Source organism: Ranitomeya imitator, chromosome 3, assembly GCF_032444005.1.
Source record: "Ranitomeya imitator isolate aRanImi1 chromosome 3, aRanImi1.pri, whole genome shotgun sequence".
NCBI lineage: Eukaryota > Metazoa > Chordata > Amphibia > Anura > Dendrobatidae > Ranitomeya > Ranitomeya imitator.
This window is the reverse complement of record NC_091284.1, coordinates 422,949,690-422,968,448: the sequence shown is the minus strand read 5'-3', so window position 1 is coordinate 422,968,448 and position 18,759 is coordinate 422,949,690. Positions and strand designations below refer to the sequence as shown.

The 18,759-nt window shown below is 40.3% G+C and overlaps 1 protein-coding gene and 1 long non-coding RNA gene across 6 annotated transcripts in view; one reads left to right on the top strand and one right to left on the bottom strand.

Moving 5' to 3' along the window:
- The window catches only part of BCAS3 (BCAS3 microtubule associated cell migration factor), a 1,718,074-nt gene that overhangs the window by 1,410,607 nt on the left and 288,708 nt on the right, over window positions 1-18,759 (top strand). The gene's annotated exons all lie outside the window — the stretch shown is intronic.
- The window catches only part of LOC138670147 (uncharacterized), an 81,987-nt gene continuing 72,006 nt past the window's right edge, over window positions 8,779-18,759 (bottom strand). The window contains exon 4 of the long non-coding RNA XR_011319305.1: window positions 8,779-11,845. This is a non-coding gene — a long non-coding RNA (uncharacterized lncRNA). The remainder of the gene's footprint in view (window positions 11,846-18,759) is intronic.

The window sequence follows — 18,759 nt, the reverse complement described above, 5'->3', positions numbered from 1 at the left end:
CAACAGATCATGATTTCAGTATTTCCTCAGTATTGCACATACAGTTAGGTCCATATATATTTGGACAGAGACAACATTTTTCTAATTTTGGTTATAGACATTACCACAATGAATTTTAAACAAAACAATTCAGATGCAGTTGAAGTTCAGACTTTCAGCTTTCATTTGAGGGTATCCAGATTAAAATTGGATGAAGGGTTTAGGAGTTTCAGTTCCTTAACATGTGCCACCCTGTTTTTAAAGGGACCAAAAGTAATTGGACAATTGACTCCAAGGCTATTTCATGGACAGGTGTGGGCAATCCCTTCATTATGTCATTCTCAATTAAGCAGATAAAAGGCCTGGAGTTGATTTGAGGTGTGGTGCTTGCATTTGGAAGGTTTTGCTGTGAAGTAAACATGCGGTCAAAGGAGCTCTCCATGCAGGTGAAACAAGCCATCCTTAAGCTGCAAAAACAGAAAAAACCCATCCGAGAAATTGCTACAATATTAGGAGTGGCAAAATCTACAGTTTGGTACATCCTGAGGAAGAAAGAAAGCACTGGTGAATTCATCAATGCAAAAAGACCTGGGTGCCCACAGAAGACAACAGTGGTGGATGATCGCAGAATAATCTCCATGGTGAAGAGAAACCCCTTCACAACTGCCAACCAAGTGAACAACACTCTCCAGGAGGTAGGCGTATCAATATCCAAATCTACCATACAGAGAAGACTGCATGAAAGTAAATACAGAGGGTTCACTGCACGGTGCAAGCCACTCATAAGAATCAAGAATAAAAAGGCTAGACTGGACTTTGCTAAAAAACATCTAAAAAAGCCAGCACAGTTCTGGAAGAACATTCTTTGGACAGATGAAACCAAGATCAACCTCTACCAGAATGATGGAAAGAGAAAAGTATGGCAAAGGCGTGGTACAGCTCATGATCCAAAGCATACCACATCATCTGTAAAACGTGGCGGAGGCAGTGTGATGGCTTGGGCATGCATGGTTGCCAGGGGCACTGGGTCACTAGTGTTTATTGATGATGTGACACAGGACAGAAGCAGCCGAATGAATTCTGAGGTATTCAGAGACATACTGTGTGCTCAGATCCAGCCAAATGCAGCCAAACTGATTGGTCGTCGTTTCATACTACAGATGGACAATGACCCAAAACATAAAGCCAAAGCAACCCAGGAGTTTATTAAAGCAAAGAAGTGGAATATTCTTGAATGGCCAAGTCAGTCACCTGATCTCAACCCAATTGAGCATGCATTTCACTTGTTAAAGACTAAACTTCAGACAGAAAGGCCCACAAGCAAACAGCAACTAAAAACCACCGCAGTGAAGGCCTGGCTGAGCATCAAAAAGGAGGAAATACAGCGTCTGGTGATGTCCATGAGTTCAAGACTTCAGGCAGTCATTGCCAACAAAGGGTTTTCAACCAAGTACTAAAAATGAGCATTTTATTTAAAATTATTGAATCTGTCCAATTACTTTTGGTCCCTTTAAAAACAGGGTGGCACATGTTAAGGAGCTGAAACTCCTAAACCCTTCATCCAATTTTAATGTGGATACCCTCAAATGAAAGCTGAAAGTCTAAACTTCAACTGCATCTGAATTGTTTTGTTTAAAATTCATTGTGGTAATGTCTAGAACCAAAATTAGAAAAATGTTGTCTCTGTCCAAATATATATGGACCTAACTGTATGATGAAATTATTATTAAGGCATCATAGATTGCCTCTTGATCTCTCACCTGTGCACCTGTGCAATACTAGGGAAATCCCACAAGAATGATCTGTTGGAGGCCGTGAGGACTGGAGTTTGGGAAACACTGCTTTCTAGTATGTAAAGAGTGCAAAGTCTTATCAAGAAGGTCCATAGAGGCTCTAGCAGTATTGCCATTCCACTATATAATTTATATTGCTGTGTCCGGTTGGTTACTGTTGTTTATTTTAAAGGGAATCTTTCAACAGATGTTTGCTACCCCATCTGAGAGCAGCATTAAGTAGGAGCTGATACCTTTATTTTAGTGATGAATCACTTTCTAGGCTGCTTGCTGTAGATTTGATTAAAAACTATTTTATCTGCCGCAGATCTGCTAGTACTCTGAATGCTGAGCTCGGTATAACCCCGCCCACATCACTGATTGGCAGGTTTCTGTGTACACTGTGCATAGACAAAAAGCTGCCAATCAATGACGGGGGTGTGGTTGGACAACATAACCACAGGTTTACTTGTAGGTCCTGTAGTGATAATCTCCTGCTGATAAAACAGTGCTTTTATCAAAATTACAACAAGCAAGCCAGTAGATGACACATTGCTGGAATCAGGGCCCTGATCTCTACATTATTAGGTACCAAATACCTGGTGACTGATTCCATTTAAAAGTAAAAAGAAAGGCATGACATACTACTATGCTGCTAGATTATGTATATTGCAATACTGCATAACTCTGATTTGCCTGTACTTGGGCATTTATAAAAATAAAAAGGAAACTCTTACTGAATAATTTCTCAGCTGAAGAAAAAAAAAATTGGAATGATAAAATGTTAGAATACATTCTGCCACTGTTGTTTCCCTTGGGATTTCCAATGGGAGACAGAAAGGCTGACAAGTCTCTTCCTGTTGTAGGTCAGAGCTTAAAGGAACTCAGTCATCTTCCCACCAACTCTCCTGGAACTCACGGTTAAAATTAGATGCTGGGTGAACTTTTGGAGCTCATTTCGGAACACTTCAGAAATAAAGTATAAGGAGAAGGATTTTTTTTCTCACAGTATCTTTTTGGTTCTGTGTGAAAATAAAATGAAAGTATGTTCTGTTGGTAGGCTGAATTGCTTCTGAAGTGACCTTAAGTAATCCCGAAAAATACCACATTAGCTATTGTAGGCATAACTTAACACTTTGGATATCATTAGTATCTTCATTAAGGTCAAAGGAAAATCCATACCTTTATTCCTATAATTTGACACTTGAAAAGGGATTTCCACCCATCCATTTTTCTTTTTTTTTTTACCTGACCCAATGTAGTTTAAATAAAAAAAACAATATATACTCACCAACCAATCTTTCCCCACCCTTACTGTATGTACCACTAATGCTCTACTGACTGGCTCAAGCAGAAAAAGAGTTTCAATAATGGTAAAGAGCCCAAGTAGTGCTATGGAGGAGCAGTGGGCAATTAGGTAGTGCATAGTGATTTTTAAAAAATATTAGACTACATTGGGCCTTATTCTTTAAAAAAGCAAAGTGCCTGATGTTCTCTTTAACACTAGAAGTCCCAGAAATTTCGAGCTCCAAAGGTTCCAAAGGTAGAAATGTTAAATGACCCCTCTCTGGGACTTCTAGTGTAGATGCAAGATTTTGTATTCCTTTTTCATCTTTTGCATTCTGAAAGCCATAACTGCACTATGACTTTAGCTTTTAGGATTGGCCTTGTTTAGGTCCTGGTAAGGAGAAATGCCTTACCGTGGCTACCAGCTACACATGACTTGGCCAATTTATGCGCTAAGCTTTCTCAATTTTTCATATTTCTGGTGCAGTAATGCAATTCAATTTTCATATTTCATGTTTGCAGGCTGTGGCGCTACAGAGGGCTGCCTTATTTGTTTGATTTAGACTTATGTTAACTGCCAAGAAAGGAGCCCATGATCTTGCTGTTTCTGATGTTGTCATGACCAGCAAAGACATCGGTTCTGTCCCAATGAAGGATAAAGATGGGTCTCTAGAACACAGTTATTTAGGTAAGCTTAATTATGGGGCTCAGTAGAGTTCCATATATCTAGCCAAAATTTGTCATGAATGTGTAAAACATAAAATTTGAAGCAGTTTGCAGAATTTTTGAAATATTGCAACATAACTCAGGTGGCCCCTGCTGGTCCTGCAGTGATGACATCGCATCCATCATTCACGTAACTCCTGACTTTGGTTGGGACACTTTGAATGTACAGCAGGTGACAATGTATTCAAGGTGTAAGAAATGGATATTTCTTCATTTTATAACGTTGCCTATGCTATCACAATTTTTTTTTTTAATATCCTGGAAAACCCCATGAATCAACACCTTGAATATAAAGTATAATAAGCTAATACTTGAGGCTTACATTTCTATACCAAGACATATAGCATATAACGCCAACTTGCCTTGGATGTTCTTCTTCGAAATTTGATCAATCTGGTAAAAATTTTTGACAGAGGTGATTTTAGCTAAAAATATCAAACCACGATTGTGTTTAATGAATCTTCTACTTTACTTACTAGAGCGGTTGCATGTCGCATAACAGAACAGTCTCGGTCTCATGTGAGTTACAATAATAAATATAAGTAGCTTTTCATCTTGTTTGTAGTCTCGCTGAACTTGGATCAAATACAAGCATGTAATGTAATAGGCCTGTGCTGTGTGCAGAGAAAAAGGCAACAGGAAAATAAAGTCTAGGGGTTAACCAGGGAAATTCACCCATTCAACTTTATGTGAAGTGAATTATTAACTGTCATCTCTAAAATTAGGTCGGGCCTGCTGTGGTAGAGGCATGCCAACACAGGACACCCGAGACCCCATGTACAGTAAAGGTGGAGGGGTGTTCTGCTTAGTTTCTCATGCAGGACGGAGCACCCTCACCATTTATATGTCAGTTCTACTTGATTACACTTCTGATTCTAGACTCCCAACAGCTTGTAAATGTTTTTATCATTCCTACCCTGAGTGCGGAGTGGTGTATAATGTCAGTATTTGCTTTTTTCTGACCACATCTGTTTCCCAGGCTTGTTACTTTTATGTTATAATGTTCATAACATATACAAGTATATATATATATATATATATATATATATATATATATATATATATAGTAATAACACAAAAACACACATATAAGCATAAGACGATACTAATCTGTATGTTTTTTTAAACCTATATATATTACGTATCTGTGTACTATTCATATATATTAATATATAGATGCAAAACTCTGCAGCTCAGGTGATGCAAGTGCAAAAAAACTTGGTTCCGCTGGCTCAGTACCCTATCCAACATAAAAAAATAAAAATATGAGGGAGAACTTAGTTTCTGAAAAAAAGTGTTGGTCTTTTATTTATGCATAGGCACTAGTGATGAGCGAATATGCTCGTTACTGGAGATTTCTCGAGCACGCTCAGGTGACCTCCGAGTATTTTTTTAGTGCTCGGAGATTTCGTTTTCATCGCCTCATCTGAATGATTTACATATGATAGCCAGCATAAGTACATGAGGGGATTCCCTAGCAACCAGGCAACCCCCACATGTACTTAGCCTGGCTAATAGCTGTAAATCATTCAGATGAGGCGATGAAAACTAAATCTCCGAGCACTAAAAAAATACTCGGAGGTCACCCGAGCGTGCTCGGGAAATCTCGAGTAACGAGTATATTCGCTCATCACTAATAGGCACCTATTGATTAATAACAGATCCACATCATTTTTTTTTACATAAATAGATATGCTACTTCATTTTTTTTTATTTTTATCAATAGATATACACCCTCATTAGTGATGTTTAATATATAATGTATACGTAAGCTTTATTAAGTCGTAGATAAAACCATATGTTGGGCTATGTTCACACCTGCATTGGAGACTGTATTGGAGACCGTTTCTGCAGTTTTGGATTGGAGAATAGCAATGTGTGTAGGGTAATGGTGTTCACAAGTTGCTGCCATGAACATCTTGCAACACATCCAGTATTACTTTGTGGCTTCTGTCTATGCTAGCCCCAATGACATAGATATGAACAGTGCCTAAGGGTGCGTTTACTATAGCTTATGGTGGTCGATAAATACGGTAATCGCCGATCGGCTACATAAAAGCCAATCGACTGTTGTTAAAAAACCTGTTTAGATTGGCCAGTCACACTTCCCATGTGCACAAAGTGATCGGTCCACCAGCTTAGGCTATTATTGTTCTCAGCAGCACATGCAATGTTTACAAATGAGGATATATTCATGAGAACAACCGTTTTGCTAGTTTTTCAGGTGATCAGGAGCCTGTTTACACTGGCCGGTTATCAGAAAACAAACATGTCTTTGATTGCTTATTCCCTAGAATCTGCCAATGTGAATGCATGTATAGCATTTCAGATTTTATCTTTGCTCTTTAAAATATAATATTGAAATAAAGATATTTACTGAACCCCTGGTTCTAAAAAATGATTAAAATGTATGTAAATTGCACTAATTTAGCATTACGCCATGTTTAATATATACCATATATACTCGAGTATAAGCCTAAGCCGACCCGAGTGTAAGCCGACCCCCCTAATTTTGCCACAAAAAAACTGGGAAAACTTAATGACTCGAGTATAAGCCTAGGGTGGGAAATGCAGCCGCTACCGGTAAATGTCAAAAGTAAAAATAGGTACCAATAAAAGTAAAATTAATTGAGACATCAGTAGGTTAAGTGTTTTTGAGTATCCATATTGAATCAGGAGCCCCATACAATGCTCCATAAAGTTTATGATGGGCCCCATAAGATGCTCCATATTAAATTATGCCCCATATAATCCTGAATAAAGGTTAATAATGGCCCCATAAGATGCTCCATAGACACATTTGCCCAATATAATGCTGCACAAATGTTGATTATGGCCCCATAAGATGCTCCATAAAGATATTTGCCCCATATAGTGCTGCACAAACCTTGATTATGGCCCTATAAGATGCTCCATACAGACACTTGCCCCATATACCGTAATGCTCCACAAAGGTTAAATATGGCCCCATACAGACACTTGCCCCATATAGTGCTGCACAAACGTTATGGCCCCATATAGTGCTGCACAAATGTTATGGCCCCATATAGTGCTGCACAAATGTTATGGCCCCATATAGTGCTGCACAAACATTATGGCCCCATATAGTGCTGCACAAACGTTATGGCCCCATATAGTGCTGCACAAATGTTATGGCCCCATAAAGTGCTGCACAAATGTTATGGCCCCATATAGTGCAGCACAAACCTTATGGCCCCATAGATGCTCCTTACAGACACTTGCCCCATTTGCTGTTGCTGCGATAACAAAAAAAAATCACATACTCACCTCTCCATCGCTCAGGCCCCCGGCACTTTCAATATTCACGTGCTCCTCGTTCCGATGCTGCTCCATGTTCAGCACTGATGTTCAGCAGGGGCGCGCACTAACCACGTCATCGCGCCCTCTGACCTGAACGTCACTGCTGAAGACAGAGCGACGCCCGGAACGAAGAAAGGTGACTATTGCGCAGCGCTCCCCCTCCCCGTATACTCACCTGCTCCTGGTACTGTGCAGTCCCTGCTTCCCCGACGCCGCAGCTTCATCCTGTACTGAGCGGTCACCGTTACCGCTCATTACAGTAATGAATATGCGGCTTCACCTCTATGGGAGGTGGAGCCGCATATTCATTTCTGTAATGAGCGGTACCATGTGACTGCTCAGTACAGGAAGAATCTGCTGCTGCCGGCGCCGGGGAAGCCAGGGACCTGCAGGGACCGCGCCAGGAGTAGGTGAGTATAATTTCACAGCCTCCGCTCCCCCTCCCCTGCCGACCCCTGCGTATGACTCGAGTATAAGCCAAGAGGGGGACTTTCAGCCCAAAAAAGTGGGCAGAAAATCTTGGCTTATACTCGAGTATATACGGTACTTAACGTCTCCTAAGTTCAGTGTCTTTGTATGTCTATGGTTTCTTAATGCGAATCTCTCAGTATGATCAACCTTCCTAAGGCATCTGTATGGGCTTGTAGATCATGAGAAGTTGAAGAAAGTGATACCTTGATATCCTCAATCTTATGTTTTCTTCCAAAGAAATCCATGTTTTTCTTATATCTAAATGAGCTATTAAGAACTATGTATAGAACATAGATCTGCATAAAAATATGCCTCCAGAGCTTTTTTTTTTTTTTAATAATAATAGATGGTTATATTTGTGAGGTATGTAACACAGTACAATAGAACTTTGTCTCCTTACAAACTTGTTTGCTGCAGCTCTCACAGCTCTGCTGTATTACAGCACTATTGCAACACTTTCTGCCTGTCAGATGGAAGAAGAACCTGCAGAAGTGTCAGGTATAATCACACACAGCTCTGCAGTGAGATCTGGAGAGCAGAGAACGGCCATTACACATCACACTAGTAATGTCCTCTTCTATTTAAAATAAGCCCTGGAGGCAGAGTCTCATGCAGATCAGTATCCAGCCCATAGTCCTGAGCATTTCATTTGCATATAAGAAAAGCATAGATATCTCTGGAATAAAACATCAGATTACAGATATCAAGGTATCATTTTATTCAGCTTCCTATGATCTACATGCCCATATAAATGACTTGGAAGGGTTGATGCTACTGACAGATTTCCCAAAAATTACTTATTGTTTAAATCAGTTTTTTGTGTTTCTTGTATTTTTTAAATAATTGTGGCAATTTTTTTTTCATGTCATGATCCTTATTAAAAATAAACAAAGTTAGTAATCTTTTAAGTTTTCAAGACTAGGGTAATTTTAAAACTCATACTTCCTGTCCATTAAAAAATAGGTATCAGCAGGGCTCCATATTGCTAGAGGCAGAATTTAAATGACCAGTAATACTCCTATACACCGCAGATACGAAGGGATCCACCATCTCTAGTAGGTGATGTTACGGCTGACCCTGATTCCCCTCTTTTACAATGACTTTTCAACAGACTTTTTCATGCAAAAGATAGAACCAGGCTTTGACCATCATGGCTTATGTACATGTCATGTTTCCTGAAACAACAGAAAGTTGAAGACTCAAAAATCCCAGGGGGCTGATTTAAAAAGACTGAAACATTTGTATTTTTTATTTTGAATACAGATTTATGTTAAAAAAAGTGCCAAAAATACTTACAAAATGCATTTAACACTAAAACCTGGTTGAAACAATATGTCATTTTCTAATGATGATGTCCCCTTAAATTGCATCTCTGACAAGTTAATACTGCGAAGTAAAAATGCTTTAAAAATTGAAGTTTTAATAGTTTATTTTTAACAATTAACAAAATGTAAAGTAATGATGAAAAGAGAGACCTATATCAAATCAATATTTGGAGTGACCGCCCTTTACCTTCAAAGCAGCATCAAATCTTGAATTCCTGCATGCAGTTTTTAAAGGAACATAGCAGGAGGGTTGCTCCAAACATCTTGGAGAACTAACCACAGATATTCTTTGTATATAGGCTTGCAAAAATCCTTTTGTCTCTTTGTGACTCAATTATGATGTTAAGATCAATGCTCTGTGAGGACATATCATCACTTCCAGGACTCCTTGTACGTTTTTACACTGAAGATAGTACTTAATGTCATTGGCCATATGTTTGGAGTCATTGTCCAGTTGCAGAATAAATTCGGAGCCAATCAGATGCCTTCCTGATTGTATTGCATGTATAGTTATCTGCCTTTATTTCTCAGCCTTGAGGACACTAAGAAATGTGCAAAGTTGTCGAAGACTATAGACTAAGTAGTCATGCTTACTTCCTTTTGAAATTTTAAGATGTCCAGCAGTGCCATCAGCTCAGAACTGGCAGCAACTAGTGTAACCCAGCTACATCCATCTACTGTTTGGAGAAGCCTATCCAGACGTGATCTTGATGGAAGAATTGCAATACCTTTGTCTTGGAAACAATCCTATGTGACTCCACTATGCATGAAAACATAGGAATTGGGGTGCAGACAAATGGCAGCTGGAGCAGTAAAATAATGAATGTCTGCAAGCATCAGTGAAGCATGGTGGAGATTTCTTGGAGACTTGTGGCTGCGTGTCAGCAAATGGATTTACAGGTTTAATCAAGATTATTGTTATCCTCAACTCTGAAAAATACAGATATTTATCCATCATGCAATGCCATTAGGGAGACATCTCATTCATTCCCAATTTATTCTGCAGCAAGTGTTGTGAATTCTGCTCTTGGGCTCCCTCCGGTGGTTATGAGTGGTAGTGCTGCGGTAGTTGGATCGCAGCATTTATCAGGTGTATCTATTTTTTGCAATTTGGGCTGGGCTATATAGCCTTGCTTGATCCTTTAGTCAGTACCAGTTGTCCATTGTTTTTGGAGGATTCACATTCATACCTGGTCTCTCCTGTTCTGCTGTTCTTTTCTACAAAGATAAGTTCTGGCTTGTTTTTGCTGTCCACCTGCTGTGGACCTTATAGTTCTGTGCATTTTCATGTTTTGTCTTGTCCAGCTTTGTCTGTGAAGGATTTTTTGCAGCCAAGCTGTGTCTCTGGAGATGCAGATATACCCTCCATGTCTTTAGTCAGATGTGGTGATTTGTATTTTCTGTGGTGGATATTTTCTAGCGTTTTAATACTGACCGCATAGTACTCTGTCCTATTCTTGCTTTTTAGCTAGTATGGCCTCCTATGCTAAATCCTGATTTCATGTCTGCGTATGTTATTTCCCTCTCCTCTCACAGTCAATATTTGTGGGGGGCTGTCTATCCTTTGGGGATTTTCTCTGAGGCAAGATAGGTTTCCTGTTTCTGTCTTTAGGGGAAGTTAGTTCTTAGGCTGTGTCGAGGGGTCTAGGGAGTGTTAGGTACCCCCCATGGCTACTTCTAGTTGCGCTGCTAAGTTCAGGGTTTGCGGTCAGTATAGGTACCACCTTCTCCAGAGTACGTCTCATGCTGCTCCTAGGCCACCAGATCATAACAAGCAAGACAGTGATCCCAAACATGCAGCCAATATCATTAAACACCATCTTCAATGTAATGAAGAGCAAGGAGTCCTGGAAATTATGACTTGGCCCCCACCAAGCACAGAACTCAACATCATTGAAACTGCCTGGGATTTCATGAAGAGACAGAAGAATTTCACAAGTCTAAATTAACAGAAGATCTGTGGTTAGTTCTCCAACATTTTTGGAACAACCTCCCTGCTGACTTCCTTCAAAACTTGTGTGCAAGTGCTCCTAGAAGAATTGTTGCTTTGATGGTGTTTGAAAGGCAAAGGGAGGTCACACAAAATCATGATTTGACTTAGTTTTTTCTTTTGTTCATTCATTTTGCCTTTTTCTAACTGATAAAAAAACTGTTAACACTTCTATTTTTGAAAGCATTCTTACTTTGCAGCATGTTTGCTGCACCTGCCTAAAACCTTTGCACAGTACGGTATATGCTAATAGTCACATAATTGTATTCTAAACTATTATTACTTGTCATAACTGCCAATCAGTGCTGCTTTGCTGTAGTCATAAGCTGCCCACTTATAATACGAATGCTAGGTTTACAACCTGAATATTAAGTTCCGGATACAAATGTATATCTGTAATATGTATCAAGAACGGAGCACTTAACATGTAATTTAAGCTAATGTTTTCTAAGCATTTCCTGCTTGCGTGATGCTTTGGTCACTAACCAGATAAACACAAGTCACCAGTCATGGTGATTAGACTTGCAGTCCCGGTGGTACTGGATACTGTAGAACAGGCGTCGTTTCTTTTTCTCTCTTTCTGGGCTCTTATCTTATTCTTTTCAATCTGCAGCTATTATAGCTTGTCTTCCAACCATCTGGTTACAATCCATAAGCAGCGCCAGAACTTTTCGAAATGTTACATATGCTAAGGAAGCAGCTGGAAAGAGAGCTGGGTGGTGCTTCTTGACATTTCGTTCTTTTGAAGAAGGCAGAAAACTGTCTCTTAATTAGCCCTGACGAATGTGTGGTTCAGTCTGGCACCATTTTGAAATTAACGTTATGGAATTCACGGTGAATATAGAAGTAGAAATGATGTTGCTTTCAGCCGGCATCCATTGTACGGAATGTGGTCGTTTTACACATTCCATGGAAGTGAAACTTTCAAAAGATCATTATCCCTTTCTTTCCTTTCCATGTTTCCAGGGTAAAATCTGTTACATTAAAATAAATTAGTGCACAGTAAGGGGGCACACTCATGGGTGGTTTGAACATCTGCACAAAAGGTGAACACATGTTGAACCAATTTACAAATAGTGTTCGATTGATCATTATGAGAAATGCAGTTATAATACTTACAATAGTTTGTAAAGCAGCACACTGTGTAGATTATATACAACAAGCTCATATGACGGTCCTCCTAGATGTATAAGTGATGACATTCTTATATTTCCACATATAGCAATCATTTCATCATTGTGTTAAGGTGGGTTACATTGCATTCATCATCTGTATCGTACGTCAATGAGTACTGATAAATTTTCTAATACACTATATATTCTATCCATGAAGCTAATCTGTAAACATCACTTATGGAATGACATTGAAATAATTAAATCTCCGGTCTTTGCTTTAAAGCACAGACTTTCCACATTGCTTTCCATTATGAATTGAATTAGTAAAACTATTTCTCTGAAGTTGTTCTGCTCGAACCAATGCTTAGGTGATAGCTTGGTAATCCACAGAGACTCCACCGGACTCATTTTTAATTTTGACGTGAAAATATGCAGAGGTTTGGGAGAGATAACTGAAGATATTTCTGGTTGTTGGGGTTAATTAAGATATATGTTCCTATATGTAAATAATGTAGGAGACCTAATTGACTTTGATTAAGTGCAAATTAAGATCACACTTGTACTAAGGTGGGCGATTTACATTCCATAAGGCTGTCAACTAAGTGTGTTGGATTTGATAAGCCCTGCTTGCTGTGAATGTGGGGAGGATCTTGGTAAGTCTGGAGAACCTCATAAATGTCACATGTGGAGGACAAAACATATGGACACATCTCTTTTTCTTCTTGCTAATCATTGGACACATCTCTTTTTCTTCTTGCTAATCATACAACTTTCTTTGGCCAAAAAAGTTGGGTTTCTACTTAAAATCAAACACTTGCAAATCTTTGATATAATTGACCATTTTTTTCTTATTTATTGTTTTATTCTGCAATATATTTTACACCATATCATGTATGGTAACTTCAATTCCGAATAGTGTTTGGGATTGGGAGGTTTCAATACCCAGGTTTGCCTCACATTTATTCTTTCTGGGTGAAATCATCAAATTCAGCTTAAAGTCATAGTCAAAATTAATGTTATTAGTATAATCAAGTGATTAGTCTTAGAAAAATAATTATTGATTTATTATTATTTTTGGGTCATGTATATGTTTAGGGGTAACTGGCCTTTACATACACTCTGATTGGGAAGGGGCAGCTTAAGGTACCATCACATTAAGCGACGCTGCAGCGATATAGACAACGATGCCGATCGCTGCAGCGTCGCTATTTAGGTCGTTGTGTGGTCGCTCGAGAGCTGTCACACAGACAGCTCTCCAGCGACCAACGATGCCGAAGTCCCCGGGTAACCAGGGTGAACATCGGGTTACTAAGCGCAGGGCCGTGCTTAACAACCCGATGTTTACCCTGGTTACCATTGTTAATGTATAAAAAAAACACACTACATACTTACATTCCGGTGTCTGTCGCGTCCCCGGCGTCAGCTTCCCTGCACTGTGTAAGCGCCGGCCGTAAAGCAGAGCGGTGACGTCACCGCTGTGCTCTGCTTTACGGCCGGCTAGTAAGAGTGACTTGCCAGTGTAAGAAGACTTATAGATCATGCAGTGTGTTCCTGGGAAATTAAATATGCAAATTGTCTCTTCAGAGAGGAATTGAACTCTGGTGCCACCTACTGGAAGTAGTAATCCCAAAAGTCAATATCAACCCTTCAACTAGCCTTGCCATATGACTTAAGGCCCCTTCACATTAAGCGACGCTGCAGCGATACCGACAACGATCCGGATCGCTGCAGCGTCGCTGTTTGGTCGCTGGAGAGCTGTCACACAGACCGCTCTCCAGCGACCAACGATGCCGGTAACCAGGGTAAACATCGGGTAACTAAGCGCAGGGCCGCGCTTAGTAACCCGATGTTTACCCTGGTTACCATGCTAAAAGTAAAAAAAAACAAACACTAGATACTTACCTACAGCCGTCTGTCCTCCAGCGCTGCGCTCTGCTTCTCTGCTCTCCTCCTGTACTGGTTGGGAGCCGGAAAGCAGAGCGGTGACGTCACCGCTCTGCTTTCCGGCTCACAGCCAGTACAGGAGGAGTGCAGAGCGCAGCGCTGGAGGACAGACAGCTGTAGGTAAGTATCTAGTGTTTGGTTTTTTTTACTTTTAGCATGGTAACCAGGGTAAACATCGGGTTACTAAGCGCGGCCCTGCGCTTAGTTACCCGATGTTTACCCTGGTTACCAGTGAAGACATCGCTGGATCGGTGTCACACACGCCGATCCAGCGATGTCTCCAGGGAGTCCAGCAACGAAATAAAGTTCTGGACTTTATTCAGCGACCAACGATCTCCCAGCAGGGGCCTGATCGTTGGTCGCTGTCACACATAACGATTTCATTAACGATATCGTTGCTACGTCACAAATAGCAACGATATCGTTAACAATATCGTTATGTGTGAAGGTACCTTTAGGATAAAAGCCAAACCAGAATCTCAATTTGCAGACATGTGTTTTGGGGTGTTGCCTCTCCTCAGTGCAAAGCTTATAATTTAAATTTGGCTGCATAAGATGACATGCCAGAGTAAGGAGACTTTTAGGCAATGCAATGCTGCTCTGAGAAGTTAAATATGCAAATTGCCTAATCATAGAGAAAGAAGACTTGAGCTCTAGTGCCACCTATTGGAATTAGCAATCCTAAAAGTCAATATTGACCCTTTAATGAGCCCTGCCACATGACTTCGAATAAAAGTGAACTAGAATCTCAAATTGCAGACATGTTTTGGGGTGTTGCCCCTCCTCAGTGCAAAGTATGCAATCTAATTTGGCTGTATGAGAAGCCTGACTGGAGTCTAAGGGGTAATGTTTCTTTTTGTGGAGAATGACATGTCTGACATGCATGTGTAAGGAGACTTTTAGGCTGTGCAATGCTTCTCTTGTAAATTTAATATGCAAATTCAAGTTCTCTTCCTCTCAGAAGAGACAATTTGCATAAATATTAACAATCATACTGTTTTAAACCTAGTAGTCTCTAACATCCACAAATAGCAACTTAAGGCTGGAATCAGATGTGCAGTTTTGATGTAGTTTTTTTGAGCCAGTGCTAGGATTGAATTAAAAAAGAAGAAAAGTGTAAATCAAAGACTTCTAGTTTGCTTCTATCCAATTCAATGCTTGGGTCACACTGCATCAAAAACTACTACAAAAAAGGAATATGTTATCTTAGTCTAAACTCTCCTTTTACCTAGCATTGTGTAATGATATGAAATTTGTTAGGTACAAATGTGGCAGTAAAACATACAAATGTTCGATTATTTTTAAGGACTCACATTTACTTTTGGTGGTGTCCCGGTTTGCTCCTTCATTTTGGAACAAAACAATACAGGCAAAAGTATTTTTAATGTGCACCAAAAAGATTAGATCATCCCCCCCCTCAGTAGAGACTTTTCAAAATTGTATAGAAAAGAGGTCATGAGCAGTGGCGTAACTAGAGTTCGATGAGCCCCGGTGCAAAGTTTGTATCAGCCCCCCACCCCACGCATGTTAATCAGATATATGGGTCCTTGTAGCATTCTAAATCCTATGAGGACATACAAGTTGCACCTTCTCCCCCATTATGTAATAATGTCCCCCATCTTTGCTCTATCCTAGTGTATATAGTACACATCCCTCATTCTGGTATATATGTCCTTCATCCTGGCCCCAGCCTGGTATGTATATATGTCCTCCATCCTTGTATATATGTTCCCTTTCATGGCCCCCATCCTGGTGTATACAGTGTGGAAAAAAGTATTTGACACACTGACAATTTTACAAGTTTTCCTACCTTCAAAGAATGAAGAGGTCTGTAATTTTATCATAGGTATACTTCAACTGTGAGAGAAGGTATCTTAAAAAAAAATCAAGAAAATCACATTGTATGATTTTTACAGAATTAATTTGCATTTGTTTGCATGAAATAAGTATTTGATACAATAGAAAAACAGAACTTAATATTTGGTACAGAAACCTTTGTTTGCAATTACAGAGGTCAGACGTTTCCTGTAGTTCTTGACCATGTCTTCTCACACTGCAGCAGGGATTTTGGCCCACTCCTCCATACATATCTTAATACAGATCTTTCAGGTTTTGGGGCTGTCGCTGGGTAACATTGAGTTTCAGCCCCTTCCAAACATTTTCTATTGGGTTCATGTCTGGAGACTAGGTAGGCCACTCCAGGACCTTAAAATGCTTCTTACAGAGCCACTCCTTAGTTGCCCTGACTGTGTGTTTTGGGTCATTGTCATGCTGGAAGACCCAGCCATGACCCATGTTCAATGTTCTTACTGAGGGAAGGAGCTTGTTGGACAACATCTTGCAATACATAACCCTATCAATCCTCCCTTCAATACGGTGCAGTCTTTCTGTCCCCTTTGCAGAAAAGCACCCCAAAAGTATGATGTTTTCCCCATCATGCTTCACGATTGGGACCGTGTTCTAGGGGTTGTATTCATTCTTCCTCCAAACACAGCGAGTGAGTTGATACCAAAAAGTTCTATTTTGTTCTCATCTGACCACATGACCTTTTCCCATGCCTCCTCTGGATCATCCAGATGGTCATTGGTGAACTTCAAATGGGCCTGGACATGTGCTGGCGGGAGCAAGGGGAGCTTTCATGCTCTGCAGGATTTTAATCCATGCCGGCGTAATGTGTTACTAATGGTAATGTTTGAGACTGTGGTTTCAGCTCTCTTCAGGTCATTAACCAGGTCCTCCCATGTAGTTCTGGGCTGATTCCTGAACTTTCTCAAATTCATCTTTACTCCACAAGGCAAGATGTACACAGCCAAAGACCGAGGAAGATTGACAGTCATCTTGTATTTCTTCCATTTTCTAATACTTGTACCAACAGTTGCCTTGTCACCAAGCTGCTTGCCTATAGTCCTGTAGCACATCCCAGCTTTGTGCAGGTCTACAATTTTATCCCTGGTGTCCTTTAACAGCTCTTTGCAAGCCAGAATTCTTGCAAGTGGGTAGGTGATCAAATACCACTTTCATGCAATAAAATGCAATTTAATTATTTAAAAATCATACATTGTGATTTTCTGGGTTTTTTTTAGATTCTGTCTCTCACAGTTGAAGTGTACCAACAATAAAAAATACAGACCTCTCCATATTTTGAAGGTGGAAAAACATGCAAAATTGGCAGTGTATCAAATACTTACTTTCCCCACTGTGTATCCCTCATCCTGGTATATATGTCTCTAATCCTGGGCCCCATCCTGGTATATATGTCTCTAATCCTGGGCCCCATCCTGGTATATATGTCTCTAATCCTGGGCCCCATCCTGGTATATATGTCTCTTCTCCTGGGTGCCGTCCTGGTATATATATCCCCCGTCCTGGGCCCTATCTTGGTATATATATCGCCCACCCTGGTATATGTCCCTTACCCTGGTATTTATATCCCCATCCTGGTATATATGCACCCCATCATGGTATTTATATCACTTTCCTGGTATATATGTCCCCCATTCTGCCATTGTTCTTTATTGCATATAAAAAAAATCATTCTACTCACTGTCCCTTCACTTCCCCGCCACGTGGTATCCTCTTCTGAAGCTAGTAGCTGATTTCAGAGTGCAAGTGACTGGAGCGCATGACCCCCTGGTTACGTGTATGCCGACGTCAGCTGCTAGCCTCGGATTGGCTGGCAGCGTGTATTGCAGCGCACAGACCTGGCTGGTCTCTGTGCCGCAATACACTTCAGTTGAATGTGCGTCGGAGGACACACATCAAGTTGAAGTTTGAGTTCTGAGGTCGGCGGGCCCCTCACCCCTGCGACCACACTCGTTACTCCCCTGGTCATAAGTTTAGCTAGTCTAGTAACATATTTATGAGTGGCTTGAAAACGTTATTAGGCTCAAATAATAGTATAAAATCAGCTAAGCATTGGTATAAATAAAACAGTAGTGCTAGGTTGAGTTGCTAGGTTGAGTTCCCACTATAAGTTTTTGGTGATTTTTTACACTGTGTATTTTTGCTATTTAAAAAAATGTAGCGTCTTACAGTTTCAGAAAATTGATCATAGAAATCTCATGCTGTGTGTTTTTGAAACCTGCAACATGTCAATTTTCCTTGCTGGTACACTGAGTGTTATGTACAGATTTTCACCATTGCATTGCTTTAGGGTATGTGCACACGTCAGGATTTCTTGCAGAAATTTCCTGAAGAAAACCGGAAATTTTCTGCAAGAAATCCGCATTTTTTTTTTGCGTTTTTTTCCCGCAAGCGAAATTAGCTTGCAGAATGCTAAAGTTTTCCAAGAGATCTGTAGCATCGCTTGGAAAACTGACTGACAGGTTGGTCACACTTGTCATACATAGTGTTTGACAAGTGTGACCAACTTTTTACTATAGATGCTGCCTATGCAGCATCAATAGTAAAAGATAGAATGTTTAAAAATAATTTAAAAAAAATAAAAAAAATGTTTATACTCACCTGCAGACAGCTGATCTCCTCAGCGGCGTCCGTTCCTATAGATGGTGTGTGTGTGCAGGACCTTAGATGACGTCGCGGTCACGTGAGCGGTCACGTGACCAATCACAAGACGGCGACGTCATCGCAGGTCCTTCACACAGAGCATCTATAGGAACGGAAGCAGCAGCGTGCACCGATGAGAGGCGGGAAGACTCCGGGGGCCATCGAAGGTGAGTATATCACTATTTTTTATTTTATTTCTTTTTTTTTACCAATTATATGGTGCCCAGTCCGTGGAGGAGAGTCTCCTCTCCTCCACCCTGGGTACCAACCGCACATAATCTGCTTACTTCCCGCATGGTGTGCATAACCCCATGCGGAAAGTA